Here is a 16,224-nt window from a genome sequence, read left to right as displayed (position 1 = left end):
CCTGGCCTTGCTCAGTGGGTTAGGGATCCGGCATTGCCATGAGCTGTGGTGTAGGTTGCAGATGCGTCTCGGATCCTGCGTTGCTGTGGCTCTGGTGTAGGCCAGTGACTACAGCTTCAATTCGACGCCTAGCCTGGGAACCTTCACATGCCATGGGAGCAGCCCTAGAAAAGGCAAAAAGACAAAAATAAATAAAAAGTTGAACTGCTGAAACTTGTTCACTGAAACATTTTGACTTGCATCGATGCTTAATGTCCCCACATTTGTATTAAAAATTCACACGTAAGTGAAAATGGAAAAACTGCCAACACCTGATTTCTGTCCCCTGTTTTTCCACTTACAATCATACACCTAGGTACCTTTCGACCCCTCGGAAAAAAAATATCTAACGTTCAGAACCACCAATAACAGGAAGAAGAGAATTTTTTTTTTTAAAGAATGAAATGTTTCCCATCATAGTGGATCCTTAAGCATGTTCTCCACGTATGCGGCATGCCAGCTGGATGTCTTTTGGCATAATTTTTACATGTTTGGCATGGATAACACATAAGTTGGTGTCTTCAAAAAGGCCAACCAGATAGGCCTCACTTGCCTCCTGCAAAGCACCAATAGCTGCCTTCTGGAAGCCCAGATCTGTTTTGAAGTCCTGAGCAATTTCCCACACCAGACGCTGGAAGGGAAGCTTGTGAATCAGAAGTTTAGGGGTCTTCTGATAACGTCTAATTACACAGAGGGCCACAATACCAGGCCTGTAACGATGAGGTGTCTTCACCCCTCCAGTAGAGGGCGCACTCTTGAGAGCGACTTTTGTAGCCAGGTGCTTTACCACCGGTGGATTTGCGGGTGGTCTGTTTTTGTAGAGCCAAGGTAAAGAGACCTCCTTACTCACCCCCTTCTCCTTGGGCTGGTGCTGGTGCACACAATTGCAGGACATTTACACTTATAAAGGAAGTCTCCATTTGTAAAGGTGTCTCCCTCACCTTACCAAGAAGAGAAAGATGACTCTAAATCTTCAGAACTGCCATCAATAGAGAAAGCAAGACTTACATCTGCGTAATAAACCTTCTCCTTGTATACCACGCTTTTCCTGGTAAATTTCCATAAGCAGCCTCCCTATACCTCCTGTCGCAACTGATTTTATCTTTGATGACGTCGTTTTTAGATGGTGGCTTGGGCCACCTCACACAATTACTGTTTTCCTGGGTGTCTCCCTTGTATACAAAAGTACCCATGTCAATAAACTTCTGCTTGTTTTTCTCTTGTTAATCTGTCTTTTATCACAGGAGGTAGAGAGGAAATTATTTGCCTCCCCATGGTAACCTTCTGGGACTGGCTTTTTTCACTGAACATCGTGCATTTGAGATTTGGCCAACCTGTTGCATGTATCAGTGGTTGTTCCTCTTAATTGCCTCACAGGATCATATCCCATTGCATGCATGCACTGCATGCATGTTTATCCATTCCCTCAGTGAGGGACATTTGGGGTGTTTCCAGATTTGGGCAATTGTGACGATGATGTCACATATCATTATACACCCCTATATATTCATGAATAGGTTTTTATGTAAACATATGCTTCCATGTCTCTACTTTAGAGACCTAGAAGTGGAATTGCTGGATCACATGGTGAATATATGTTTAGCTCTATATGAAATAGCCAAAGTGTTTTCCAGACTGGTTGTGCCTTTCACAATCCCATCAGCAATGTCTGAGCGTTCTCGTCGCTTCATAGCCATACCAGCATTTGGTGACGTCGCTATTGTTAGCCATTCTAGTAGGTATGTGATGGTGTCTCATTCTGGTTTTAACTGCATTTCCTTCGTGACAAAAGATCTTGAGCATTATTTTTGCTATCTGCATATCTTATTCTTTAATGAGATGTCTGTTCAGATCTTCGGCCCATTCAATAATTTTGGTTGCTTCTTGAGTTCTTTCTATATTATGGATATACATCTGTTGTCTGATATGTGATCTGTATTTTCTCACAATCTGTGGGTGTTTTCTCAATCTCTTTCATGTGTCTTTTGCTGAGGTAAAGGGGTTTAATTTTGATCAAGTGCAATTTATCGATTTTTTTTATGGGTCATACACGTGTTATTGTATCTAAGAACTCTGCCTCATCGAAAATCACCAAGATCTTCTACGTTTTCTTCTGAGTTTTATAAGTACACATTTTAAATGTAGGTCTCTGATCTAACTTTAGTTCATTTTTGTATAAGGTGGGAGACATAGGTCAGGTTTATTGTTTTTTATAGGAGGTCTAATGTTTGAGCACCATGTATTGAAAAGACTTTTCTTTCTCCATTGAATTGCCTTTACATCATTTTTGAAAATCAATTGACCGTACTTGTGTGGGTCTATTTCTGGGTTTTCTTTATTCTGTCCATCCTTTCATTACCACCACCCTGCCTGGAGAACTGTAGCTTTATGGTGCATATTAATGTCAGGTAATGTGAATCTCCAACTTTGCTCTTTTTAAAAATTATTTTGGGTTTACCTTCCCACATAAATTTTAGAATCTCCTTGTCTGTATCCCCAAAGACCCCTGCTGTGATTTTGTGAAAGCTAACATCTTACCTATGGTGAGTATTCCAATCTAAAAATATGCTCCAGAGGGGAAGCTGGAGGATGCTAAGGCCCAGCTTGGGTATAAGGAGCTTCCTACCCTCTGGCCTAACTGAGCCATAACAGCTGCGTGATCTTAGAAAATCACTTCTACTCTCTGGCCCTCAATTTCTTCAGCTGTAAGATGGAAAAGTTGGGTTGGCTAAATAGGAAGTTTCCTTTTCCGGTCAGACATACTCTGATTCCCAGTGTAACCTTGAATTGACCTGCAAGAACAAAAGGGATCTTATTGGGGCTCCCTCAGAGCCCACCTGATGAGATGGGTCGACAGCCACTGTACCCAAAAGGCCAGCTCCAAAGTCAAGAGTTCAAAGCGGGAGCACTGCTGATTCAAGAGTCCAGAGGCCTCAGCCAGCCGAGTGTCTTTTCCCATTTTGGGGGCACCACAGGCCAGATAAAAAATCCCCCATTGATACTCTGTGACACTGGCCTGTCTGGGACAGGGCAGCAGACAGGGGATTCTGTTACCCCCAATCCAAGGAAGCAGTGGAAAGACTAGGGCTTTCCAGAAATGCAGGAGAGAAGAGGTCCCCGCCCCCATTCCAGCCCCTCTCCTCATGTCCAGGCGAGGGGGAGAAAAGCCAGGTGGCCTCATGGCGTTATTTATAGTGTTCAAACACTGGAGGCAACCCAGATGCCCAGCAATCAGGGAATGCTTAAAGGAAGTGTGGGACATCAGGCCCCTGGAATCCTGTGTAGCCATTAACCATGACAAGTATGCAGATTCCGCATTGAAGTGTGCAATCGATAAAATAATGTCAAATAAAAATTTGAGAGTCAAATAGCACTAGCGTACCATTACAGTGAGGCTAACATGTTTAGAAATTACATGCACAGGGCTTGGAAAGAAATTAGGAGTAATACAAACAGGCTGTGATTAATAATATGCATGTAATTGAGCTGCTGCTCAGCCAGGGCGCCATGTTTAACTGCACTGGGAGATGCAGAGGGGACCACAGCTTGAGTCCAGCCCCAGGGGGACCTCGCAGCACAGTTGGGGATCCATCACCAAACCTAAGACTGTGAGGAGAATTCTGACTGGAGGCTGCTCCACGGTTATTCCACCTGAGGAGTCAAGGTTGAAGTGTCGTGAGTCTGCTATGCAAGGGGTTTTATGAAACAGCCCTCCTCCCTGGCATCCTATGGACACCGGAGGCACAGGATGAAAACAAAGCTGTGGGCCCGCTGGAACCCCACTGCGGTGCAGCCCCCAGCCCAGTTTCATTGGCCACATGAGAGCCTCAGGACCAGGGACTCAGGCTGAGGCCCCTTCATGGGAGCCTTCTGGAATTTTCCAGGCTTCTGCTGGAGTAGATGTGCCTCCAGCCCTTTGCCCTCTGGAGCTCCGGGCCCACCACCTGCCCCTCGGGTATGTCCGCTGTCCTGAGAGCACTGGCCAACTGAAGGCTCCCACTGCAGCGAGCTGACTGGGCAATGCTGGCTGGCACAGGGCCCAGGATTCTGATCCAGGCTCCGCTTGCCTGCTGGTGGTCCTGGGCAAGTCCCTTAATGCCTTGGGCCTTGATTTGCACATCCAGTACAAGGAGCAATTGTGTGGTGTGTTACAAAGCACTTTTACATTCACTGCAATAATAGCTTTTGTTATGTCTGTTTACTGACGGAGGGACGGAAGCTCAGGGAGCCTTAGGGACTAACCCTTGGCCTCCCTAAGGGCACACAGTGGTTGGTGGCTAGGAGTCCAGTGTTCACCCTCAGGGCAGCTCCAGTCCCTGCCTGGCCTCTGGGACCAAGGAAAGGAGTGGCCTTGAAAGCTGGCTGGGTGACCAAGCGCTAGGGTGGAGGATCCTGTCTAACTCAGACCAGCCTCCCTTGATTCTAGAAGGCTCTGGGGTTCTTGATGGGAAGATGAGGAGCCAGGCTTGCTGTGTCATAATTGCATCACCCCCTCGTTGATAGTTAATTAGTTAATTATAGTGGGAGAGGCTGAACCAAAGCAGAAATGCCAACTCCAGGCTGGAAACAGCACTTAAACTGTGAGTAACTCTCATTAACTCTGATAACAGGCCTACTTTGCTGGGAGTCATGGGGAAGGGAGCTGGGCTCCCAGGAGGCCTTTGAGTCCTAGGGCCACGCAACGGAGGGCTGGCCAGTTTCCAGGAAGTGGAGACAGGGGAACAGGTCTGAGTGTCCCCCTCAGGGCCAGCCCCCACCCCACAAAAGCTGGAGATGAGGGAGGTGGTTTTAGACTCCTACCCTTCCCCAGTCTGGGCTGAAGGAAGATCCTGCCTGCTGCTTCTCTTCGGAAAGAAGGGCTTCCCCTGTGGCTCCAGGGCTCTTCCTAACTGACCCTTCAGAGGCAAAATATGCCATCTTCAAATCTCTGTGCATGATTAGCATAGTTTCTGGCAGTCACAGAGAATTCAAGAGACTAAATAAGAACTCAATCACTGCTTTTTTTTTTTTGTCTTTTTCTTTAGGGCCACACCTGAGGCATATGGAGGGTCCCAGGCTAAGGGACACACTTGAGCTGTAGCTGCTGGCCTATACCACAGCCACAGCCACATCCACACCACATCCAAGCCACACCTGAAACCTACACCACAGCTCATGGCAATGCCAGATCCTTAACCCACTGTGCGAGGCCAGGGATCGAACCTGCATCCTCATGGATGCTAGTCAGATTTGTTTCCACTGCGCCATGAAGGGAACTCCTCAATCACTTCTTTTGGTGCTGGAGAAGTAGTTATCTGAAAGGTTGAAAGATCCTATTAATGTTCTGAGACATGTCTCTCTGTGCCCATGACCCCCAGCATCATGGAGAGGAGGCCAGGTTCCTCCCCCAGTCACGGCCTGGCTCCTACCTCCTTATTGCCCGAAGGACGGGGTGGCCGCATCATTCATCATCCAACCCCGGCAGCTTTGAAGAGCAAAAGGAAATGGTGCAATTCATCATTCCCGTGAGGCAACAGGCATAAACCCTGACTGTCCCTAGCAGACCAGTCACCTTTCCCAGGGAGGACATTCCAAACTGTTTCCCGTGGCACGGGGCACCCCTCACATCAGCCCCTGCCAGCACCGCAGCCTCATCTCTAGACACACCCCTCCTGCCCTCCTCCAGCCTGGCTCCAGGTTTCTTTTGGTTTCTGCCCACTCTCTGCGCCCCCTGCACCTTTGCATCGTCTGTTCCCTCCGCCAGGAACCTCTCCAGCCCACCCCACCCCTTCACAGCTGACTCCACCCCACCCTCCAGCCACCCACCGAAATAGCATTTCTGCTGGAAGCATTTCCCCACCCGCCTCCCCCTTCCAGACTGGGCAAGATGTTCCTGCGTGGGGCGTCCACGTACCCCGGACCTTGCCAGTGACTACACTTGCTCCCTCTAGACCTGGTTCTCAGGTCTCCACGGGACAGACCTGTCCTGACTACCTTTGTCTTCCCAGACAGAGGAGCTTCCCAGCGCAGAGAAGAAGCTTGCCGAATGAATGAGTTACACGGTCAGAACTTGTAGCCGAGGATATAAAGTCATTCTTGCCGAGGGGGGGTATTTTCATTCAACGTGTAATAAAACCCCATCTCAGCTCAAGTGTTAGCATTCTGATTATAGGTTTCAATGTCAGTAGCCAGTTTAGAGATCGCCCCCAGGTAAGCGGGGGCAAAGTCCACTTAAAACTGACCCTGGTCTGGTAGAAGGTCATGGATGGAAACTCATGTTAATATTTTTAATGTGAATGCACTTGGTATGCACATGCTTGTTGCGGTGTGAACTCCCTCGTCCTCGGGAATCCTAGGGGAACTAGCCTCAAACTCAGAACTTTTTATTTCTTAAAATACCGACCTTTTGTCTTAAGAATAAAAACGGCCTTTTGGTGCTATTTCTAGTTTGCAAGCTGTCTGCATGTATATTAACTTACCTGTGTCACAACAACCCTGCAAGGAAGCAAGGCAAACCCTTTTACAGAGGAGGAGCCTGAGTCCCAGAAAGGCTAAGGCATTTGCCCAAGACCTCACAGCCAGCACGCGGCTGAGTCCAGAACCAGAGCTCTCTCTTACCATGTTTCCTTGTCAGCACAGTTGAACAGAGGCCATTGTTCTTCCCGGCAGCCAGGGGTTGGCTGGCTGGATATTGGCTACAGCTTCTAGATAAAATACTGTGGATTGATCACCACATTTTATGGTCCCTACGCTATTATAACTCCTTAAGGATCGGAAACATATTCTTGTCACATTTGCATATTTTCATCTTCTGATAAGTTTCACATGCTGCTGGATGGTAAGCTTGAAGCAGGCGAGGACTTGCCTCTTGTGTGCAGCCTCGCTCTGTGCCCATGGTAAGCGCAGTCTGAATGTTCATTGAAGAAAGTTCTTCATATGTTGCAGAGGGGCCTCCTGCCGAGCTGAGGGCATAGCAGATGCCCAGGAAGTGCTGAAGAATCGCACAAGGGTAAACACTGGCTCCTTCTCCAGGAGGGTGGTTCTGCGAGGCAGATGTTCTAGGAAGCAGGTTGGCTACGGAGATGAGGAGCTTAGACATTTGGGAGGCGGCTGTGCTCTCATCTATGTGTTCCTTCTGTTGAGAGAAGAGATATTTATTACAGCAAATGTCAGGAACACAAAGGAAGGGAAGTCCAGGGCTTAGGCTCAGAAGCATTGAACACGTTATCTTCCAGAGCAGAAGAATTCATTTCTTCCAAAAGTCCTCCTCTGCTGCGCATGTCTGCTACAGAAAGGATGGCAGCTCTTTCTATATCTGAACAGTCTACCTAGAGCGGGGTGTCACAGGGCAAACCAAGGCTGTAAATGCAGAGAGAGGACTTCAGACTCATGTTTGAAGACATGAGTCTCTGATCTGGCCAGGCTTGTCGTGGATTAAATTGTCTGTGATACGTCATTTCCCATCTATAAGTCTCAGTATCCTGTGGTTATGTCATCCTGGTTCCATCAGAGGGTGCTGAGCTGGTGGCATTAGCATGGCACTAGTTTCCGACCCATGGCTGAGTTGGGGGAGGAGGGAAGAAGGAAGAAGAACCTGAGCCACAACCATTCCCCCCCCGAAATGCTTTTCTTTAAAGAGAGTGTCCACAGCACCCATTCCTGGGGTGCTGTTCTTAAATAATTAACTCTGGGCCTAGACAAAGGGCGAGCGTGGGTCTGGTGGCAGCCAGCAAGCCTCTCTCCTGTGTTCTGTGATCATCTGCTGGCAAGGAAGGAAGTCTTGGCCCTTGGTATCAAGGAGGCCGCCAGCTCACTCAAGTGGATCTGAGCCTCAGCCAGGAGCTCACGATCCTGGATTTCCTCCGCTTCCACAGGTGACTCATGGCCCGATCTGTCATTTGGACCCCAGATGTGGGTGAGGGAACCTTGAAAACCATTCAAGGTCAGCCATCAGTGGATTATAACCCAGGATGGAGCCAGGACCCTGGGCACACGGAGCAGGGGGTTACCTGATAAAAGGAGGGGAAGGTTATCGAAGTAAGGGCTGAGGCCGGGAGACGGGAGGAGAGGGGAGAGGGTCTTATTGGAAAGTCCACTCCCCCGACACCCGGTCAGAATGTTAAGCTAGGGTCATAAGATACCAAAAGTTAAAGTGACCTCAAAGAGCATCTGATCCTACCCTTCTCTGCACAAAAAGTGGTGAACGAGGCCTTCTGTCATTAAGTGGCTCATCCAAGGACTTGCTGGAAGTCAGAGGCAGGGCCATGAGGAGACCTGGCTCCCCAGGCTGCTCTGAGGTCCCCCTCCTTTTCCCTGCTCAGACCTGACAGGGTGTGGGGGAGCCAGCGCTGAATGGAGCATAAGAGAAAGCATGTCAGGGGGCATCAGGTAAAGTCACAAATGCAGACGTCAGCATCATGGAGGAAAACAGAAGATCATGGAAAGAGCCTGGGATCGGACGAGAAGGCACAAACTCCAAGAGGTTGGTACACGTCAAGGACAACCCAAGTAACCCGCTCAGGTCCCTGTGGTAATAATAACGCTCACTGGGATACAGTATGAATATTTGCTGATGTAGGTGTTTCTCTCACTAGCCGGTGAGCTGCTCAGGGGCAGGACCTATGTATTACTTCCCTTTAGATCTGTGAGTCAGTCAATGGCAAAGGGATGAACGCACGCAGGCAGGCATGAGTCAAGGAAGGAGTGTTGGTGGGGCTTCTGGGACAGAAGTAGACTTTGAACTTCTAGTCTCAGCTCTGCCACTTGTCAGCTGTAAACCTAAGGCAAGGAACTGAAAAATGGGAGAAAGGACAGTGCCCACTTCCTAGGGCCATGAGAGAGTTAAATGAGATCAGGCATCGGAAGCGCTTGATAAATATTAGCTATTTTTACGATGACTATTTTCAGGAAGCAGAACCAAGGGGGTAGTTAAATGTGATGAGCCTGGAGGCTGGGATACAAGTCAGTGAGACGTTTAGGCTTATGCGCTCTGTGTGTCTTATTTCTTTCATCATCCCCGCTCTCCTCTCCCCATCACCATAATTTCTGGAATCCACCTGTGCTTTATGTGAGAAGATCTTTATTTCTTCCTGATTTTTATTTAGGAGGATGTTTATTCGAGGATCAAGATAACCTCCCCTGTCTCCAGCCTGTGCTGTCATATAAATCCTTGCTTTTGAGGATGGCATAGACGACAAGCACCCCTGCTTTTCTGATTCTGCAAGTGGTGGCATTTCAGACTCCGCAGTGTGTGGGAGGAGCAGTTTAGCTGGGGCCTTCGTCTTCTTGAGTCGGATCACATAATGATGGGCAGACACGTCAGGCACCTGCTCCTAAGACTGTCCTGAACGGGGTAACAGGACAGGCCACGGAAAGTCATTCTCTTGTTTCTAACCACCTTCCCTCCTAAGCTCTGGAGACCCCTAACTCATAAACAGGGAAAGCACGTATCCCCTTTCAGCCAGGCATTGAGATATGAAAACAAATCTCAGGGAAAAAAAATAAGAAAAATACATTAGAGGAGTTCTTGTCATGGCTCAGTGGTTAACAAATCCAACTAGGAACCATGAGCTTGCGGGTTTGATCCCTGGCCTTGCTCAGTGGGTTAAGGCCATGGGAGAATTAAATGAGATCAGGCATCGGAAGCGCTTGCGGCCCTGGAAAAGACAAAAAGACAATAAAAAAAAAGAAAAATACATTAGAACAAAATCTTGGAAGGCTTTATGTGCCAGGCTCTAGATTTTTAGGGTTCTCCATCATCGGATAGGGGAATTATTGAGAGCAGGAATATAACCTGGTCAAAACTCTGTTTTTGAGAGATGATTTGGCAGACATGTTGAGGAGAGAATTGGCATAAAAGGATAGGGGTGGGAGGGAATTAAGAACAAGAAGAGTCACTAGTGGCAGAGGGTTAGTGAGAAGAGAGAGAGAAATCACACCAGAAGCCTCTCAGAAGACCTCCTCTGATAGCTTATTGATTAGAACTAGGTCCCATGGCTGCAAAGGATGCTAGGAAAGGAAGCATCTAGATTTTCTGTCTCTCCCATGGTCTGTGGGGGTCTCCTGGCAGGAAGGGAAGAATGGGAAATGGCTGTGAGCTAGGCAGCCAGCAATGCTGCCACTTGGTCACAAATAGACCAAGCAACAGGCTTCAGCAGGTGAGGGCCAGGGTCATAGACTCTAGGAGGAAGAGAAAGAGGAGAATTCAAGGGATAGACTTGGCAGGACTTGGTAACAGATGCGAAATCAGAGATTAGGGAAAGGGAGGAGCTGTAGGTCACCCCAGGGTTTTGAGCCTGGGTAACCAAAAGGCGGGTGATGTGGGAGCAGAAATGGGGGAGCCAATGGGAGAAGGGAAGTCATGGGGGACAGAGAGGGGAAGCATCTCCTGGGGCCATGCTGAGTTTGAGGTGCCTGTGGAACATTTAGATGGAGACATCCGGCTTGGAAACATGGAGCTCAGAGGGGCTCAGAACAAAGTCCTATGTCACAATCCATCTGTTTGATAGCCCCCAAATCCATTCATTTAAGGGCTAAAGGCTTACAAAGGGGAGACTGGCTGGAGGAAGGGGTGAGTTGGAAAGAGAGCTTTGAAAAAGGAAATCCCATGGGGTCACAGGAGAAAAACCAGGAGGAGGGTCATATGGAATGTAAAGTGGTTTGTCAACTCAGGAGAGGGACAGAGGAGAGTCTCGGCTGCCGGGAGAACTCCACATTGCGGAGATGAAGGCCGACTCTGACTGTGAGTTTGGTTGAGGTGGGAAGGGATAGGCGGCTGCTAGTAGATTACCATTGACTTTTCTTTCTTTCTTTTTTTCTTTTTTTTTTTGGATATGGAGTTTCCCAGGCTAGGGGTCCAATCAGGGCTGTGGCTGTTGGCCTACACCACAGCCACAGCCACATCAAATCCAAGCCATGTCTTCGGCCTACACTATAGCTCATGGTGATGCCAGATCCTTAACCCATTGAGCGAGGCCAGGGATCAAACCCACAACCTCATGATTCCCAGTCAGATTCGTTTCCTCTGAGCCATGACAGGACCTCCGCCACTGACTTTTCTTGAACTGGAGAGGTAACAAAGCGATGATCAAGAAAAATCAATATTGTGGGAACTCCTAGGGCCTATTGCCTCATATAAGAGGTTCCTGGAGTTCCCGTCATGGCTCAGTGGAAACGAATCTGACTAGCATCCATGAGGACGAAGGTTCAATTCCTGGCCTTGCTCAGTGGGTTAAGGATCCGGCATTGCTCCTCTAATGGCTCAGGTGGAAAACATGATGACCCCAAGGGCTGACAAGAATGTGGAACAACTAGAACCTTATAGATTAAGGGTGGAGTGTGAAGCGGTACAATCACTTTAAAGCAGTTTGGCAGGGTTTTTAAAGAATTTTTTTTTAATAAAATTAAACCTATTCTTACAATGTGACTCAGGAATTCTACTCCAGTTTAACTAAGAAATGAAAACATATGTTGGAGTTCCCGTTGTGGCTCAGTGGCTAATGAATCCAACTAGGAACCATGAGGTTGCGGGTTCAATCCCTGGCCTTGCTCAGTGGGTTAAGGATCTGGCGTTGCCGTGAGCTGTGGTGTAGTTGCAGATGTGGCTCGGATCCCACATTGCTGTGGCTCAGGTGTAGACCAGCAGCTACAGCTCTGATTCGACCCCTAGCCTGGGAACCTCCATATGCCACAGAAGCGGCCCTAGAAATGGCAAAAAGAAAAAAAAAATGCAAAAAATGAAAAACCAAGAAATGAAAACATATGTCCACACAAAGCCATATGCACATCTACTCATCATAGCTTCTTCATAATAGCACCAAAGTAGGAAAAAAATGGACCATCAACAGGTGAACAGATAAAAATGTTGTGGGTCATCCCTGCAATGAAATCCTACTCAACAATAAAAGGGAATGAATGGAGAGATGCAAAAATGTGCATGGATCTCAGAAACATGCTGAGAGAAAGAAGTCTTTAGGGACTCAAGAGAACCCACCCTATGACTCCTTTTATATGACTTCTAGAACAGGTCAAAGTAATTTGCAGTGAGAGAAAGCTGCTCAACCACTTGCTGGGGCGGTAAGGGAAGGAACAGTTAAGGGGACAGAAATGCTCTCTTTCTTGACCAGGTGGTATTTGCAGGGGTGTGTATGCATTTGTCAAAACTCATTGAGCTGAACATTTTAAATGAGAGCACTTTTCGTTTGTAAGTTCTATCATAATAAAGTTGGTTTCAAAAAAAGAATGGGATGTAATCAGCCTGCAGTCCCCCAGCTAGAGAGCGGAAGAGTTAGGACACACTTCCCACCTGTCCCATGCAGGGCTGGCAGGGTGGGCTTTGAAGAGTGGCCTTGGAGGTGTAGAAGCAGGTGTACATCAGCTTAGGTGGTCTGGTGGGGAGAGAGGGAGGGAAGATGGGTGAGCCCTCAGCAAGGATATTGGGGGCTAAGTCAGCCACTGCAGAGCAGAGACAAACTAGCCAGAGAATAAGGGCTTCCTGCAGCAAGTGGGCTGCAGAAGGGAGTTGGGGAGGCAGAGGGCGCTTGCAGGGCAGTGAGTGGCTAAGCGGAGGCATCTGCCAGAGTTCCAGAAAGGGGACTAGACCTCAGGGACGCTCCAAACTCAGGCTTCTCTTTCTGGATGCTAAGTCCAAAATGCTGCCCAGTTTCCTCTAAGAAGAAAGACCAAGGTCCCTGGGAACTGGATTTTTAGAACAAGAACAGGACAAGGGGCTGAGGCATGATTTTCATGCCGGGAAGTAGGGTGAGCCAGCCCATGCAGGCTTGTTGGATTACACTGGGTTGCAGGAGGGCAGCTAGCTCTGGGGTGTCTTCATTTTCTCCCCATAAAAGGGACCTACACTGGAGGATGTCATTCCTAACGCTAAGCCGGTTAGTCCAATTTTGTAAAAAAACATGAAACCACAACAGCTTTACACCGAGTTTCTAAGTATCACAATTGCTAAGGGAAATCGATGAGCATGTCCTCAGTTAATATACGGATAGGATCTTTCTTCCATTGAAATGGACTTTAATAGTTCTAACCATATTCACTTTGCTTCCAGGGCTCTGACCCTCCAGGAGAATGTGGAGCAGGGAGGCAGCAATCTGGTGACATATTTAACTGGGTTATTTCCATTTTAACATTTACTAGCCAGCTCTTGATCTCTGGGTCTGTCTCCATAAACTGAAGGCATTGGGTTAGATTGACTCCCAGATGATCAATAAAGGTCCCCTGGCTCTGACTGTGATTTCCATTCCAGTCATTTGACTTGGCTGATGCAACAGCAAAGTGCCAAAGAGCTAGTGCTCTCACTGGGCAGTTCCCATGCACTCATTAGGCACCCAGAGTGTGCAACTCGGTGTATTAGAGATGTCCTGGGAGGAAATATCAGTAGCAAGGTTCATCCCCTCGGGGGTCTTATGAGCTACTGAAGACCCAGCATTGCTGGGCAAATGTTTGAGAATAATTACAAGGGAGGAAAATAGGAATTAATGAGTATATATCCAAGACCTTTGACGATAAAGATCTTGGCCACTCACATGAATGTGACTGGTGCTGTTGTTTTTAGGGAAGAGTGGACCACAAAGTTCGGTAGAAATTCTGCACTGTCATGTTTGGGATGTCGGTGTGTAGTCGCTGGGCTACTTTGCATGTTACATAGGAACACCGGCCCTGGCTAGGGCCTCGGTATAGCAGGGCATTACTATTATTATTATTATTATTATTGCTTTTCAAGGCTGCATGTGCGGCATATGGAAGTTCCCAGGCTAGGGCTTGAATCGGAGCTGCAGCCACTGCTGGCCTACGCCACAGCTCATGGCAATGACAGATCCTTAACCCAGTAAGCGAGGCCGGGGATCTAACCCGCATCCTCATGGATACTAGTTGGGTTCATTACGGTTGAGCCACAACAGGAACTTCAAGGTGTTATTTTTTTCACTTTGTTATCCTTCAATGAAATCTTAGGCAGATTCATTGTTAATACAGCAGATAACATTGAAAGGGAAGGTTCAGAGAAAGAAACCCTTCGTGTGACCATCCCCTTAGTCACCAGAGCATGTGAGCCTGACCCAAAGCGGGGCCCCCTCCCCTGTAAATCACCCCAGCTGCTCTGAGAGGCACAGGCTCAGCCTGAGGCTCAAGGCTCTGCCAGCTTGGGCAGAGGTAAGAGCTCCCAGCCAGGGACTCTGAGTCCAGAACCCCGAAGGCCATGCATGTCTGCTCGGTCAATGGGGGGAAAGCCCCCGGTTAGCTTTACCAAGGTACCTGTTCTCAGCAGCTGCTTCCTGGACAGAACTGATGCTAAAAAGAAGGAAAGGGTACATGGGAAGGCACGATGCCACATTTTCTTACCCTCTACTCGTCTATGTTCTGCTTTCAGTGACCTCAATCAATCCCAGCACCCCGTGCCTTTACAACCACATCTGGTACAAAACATGCAGTTATAAAAGCTCGGCCTCCACCAGAAACAACTATGATATGAGTCAGTACAGAAATAAAGATCTATTTAAAGGTCAGCACATAGCAAGGTTGTGTATCACCCCCCCCCCCAAAAAAATGTACGTTCAATCGATTTGTTACTCATTTTTGAAGGTCTTTCCCATATTTTCTCCTTAACGAAAATGCCACAAAAACAGTTACCTCACTTAAAGAAATAAAATGTAAATGTTATTTATTTTAAATTATGATTTTACTTTATTTGAATTTCTTCTCCTTTACACACAGCACTGAAAACGTATATTTCTTATTATATACAATGTTTTCCTTCACGGTTAGTTTTTATACTTTTTAAATAAATAAAAGGGCAAAATTCTTGGAATGAATCGAGCAGATGGGGCCAAAATGGGGCCAAAATTTTTTTTCAAAGTGAGAATTGTTTTATTTTCTTTTAAGATTTAAGAAATAAAGTATGGCAGGAGTTCCCATTGTGGCTCAGTGGTAACGAACCCAACTAGTATCCATGAGGACAGGGGTTTGATCCCTGGCCTCATTCAGTAGGTTAAGGATCTAGCATTGCCCTGAGCTGCAGTGTAGGTTGGAGACTCGGCTTGGATCCTGCATTGCTGTGGCTGTGGTGTAGGCTGGTGGCTCAGCTCCAATTCCACTCCTAGGGAACTTCGATATGCCACAAGAGCAACCCCAAAAAGCCAAAAAAAAAAAAAAAAAGTGTGGACCCACTGAAAAAAAACACACACACATATACATGTTCAAGTTCTCATTCATATCCCATCACCTGGGAGCTTTAAAAAAATCCTAAAGCCGGAGCCCCACCCCCAGAGATTCTGGTTTAATTAGTCTGGGCTTAAGTCTAGGCAGCAGTAGTGACTTGAAAGCTCCCCAGGTGATGCCAATGTGTAGTCAGGGCTGAACACCACTCTTCTATAAAAAGGCATAAAGAAAAAGGTGAGCATCACCTAGACTTCCATTGCCTGGGGCTAACTAGTTTTGATTTTCAGTAAAGTAAGCCAGAGGTGTCCCTGGTGTGGGCTGCAGGGACTAGGTCAAGGAGTGAAAACACTGGCGTCTATACCTGCCAAGGAGCATCATCTGGGCTGCTCCAGGTGTCCCATAGCAGAAGAGACCTTTACCCTATCCTGCCTCAGGAACCAGGTTTTTCAGATGTATGTGCTTGTCCCTACCTCCTAGGACCACAAAGACGTCCAAAAAGCAAGCATTTAAGCAGCATGTAAAGTCTGTAAGACAAGACTCCAGGAGAACTGAAATGGGGCCTGTGGAAATGGTGGTGGATAGAGCAACAAGGATAATTCCATCAACGACTCCAGGGCACTGATGCCTCTTCCTCAGCTCACTCAACTACCAGCAAAGAATGCTTCTAAAACCCAGAACTTCTCCTGAGCAGAGCACATTAGTTGACTTAATGCAGGGCCAAGGGCTTGGAAACACAGTTGGCTAGTAACATGAAGAGAAAGACAACTGTTAGAGGAAGAAATAGGGGGAGGATTTGAGATGGGTTCTAGGAATGGAAGAATGCAAGGAAGACCTTTTTGCCCCTGACTTTCCATATTGCCTGGAGTTAGCCAACTGTTCCAAAAGATCGGTTCCTCAATTTTTTTCACTGAGCCCAGTGGTCTGAATTCACTGGCCTAGAATGCCAGATCTAGAGCCAGATTTCATCTTGTTGGAGAGAGAGAGAGAGAGAGAGAGAGAGGGGGAGAGAGAGAGAGAGAGAGAGAGAGAGAGAGAGAG

The 16,224-nt window shown here is 47.5% G+C and overlaps 1 pseudogene; it reads right to left on the bottom strand.

Moving 5' to 3' along the window:
• Positions 1–370: 370 nt before the first annotated feature.
• Positions 371–7,901, bottom strand: LOC125128490 (histone H3.3C-like; annotated as a pseudogene).
• Positions 7,902–16,224: the final 8,323 nt, after the last annotated feature.

The sequence above is a fragment of the Phacochoerus africanus genome, chromosome 5, assembly GCF_016906955.1.
Source record: "Phacochoerus africanus isolate WHEZ1 chromosome 5, ROS_Pafr_v1, whole genome shotgun sequence".
NCBI classification, from domain to species: domain Eukaryota; kingdom Metazoa; phylum Chordata; class Mammalia; order Artiodactyla; family Suidae; genus Phacochoerus; species Phacochoerus africanus.
This window is presented reverse-complemented; position numbering and strand designations above follow the sequence as displayed.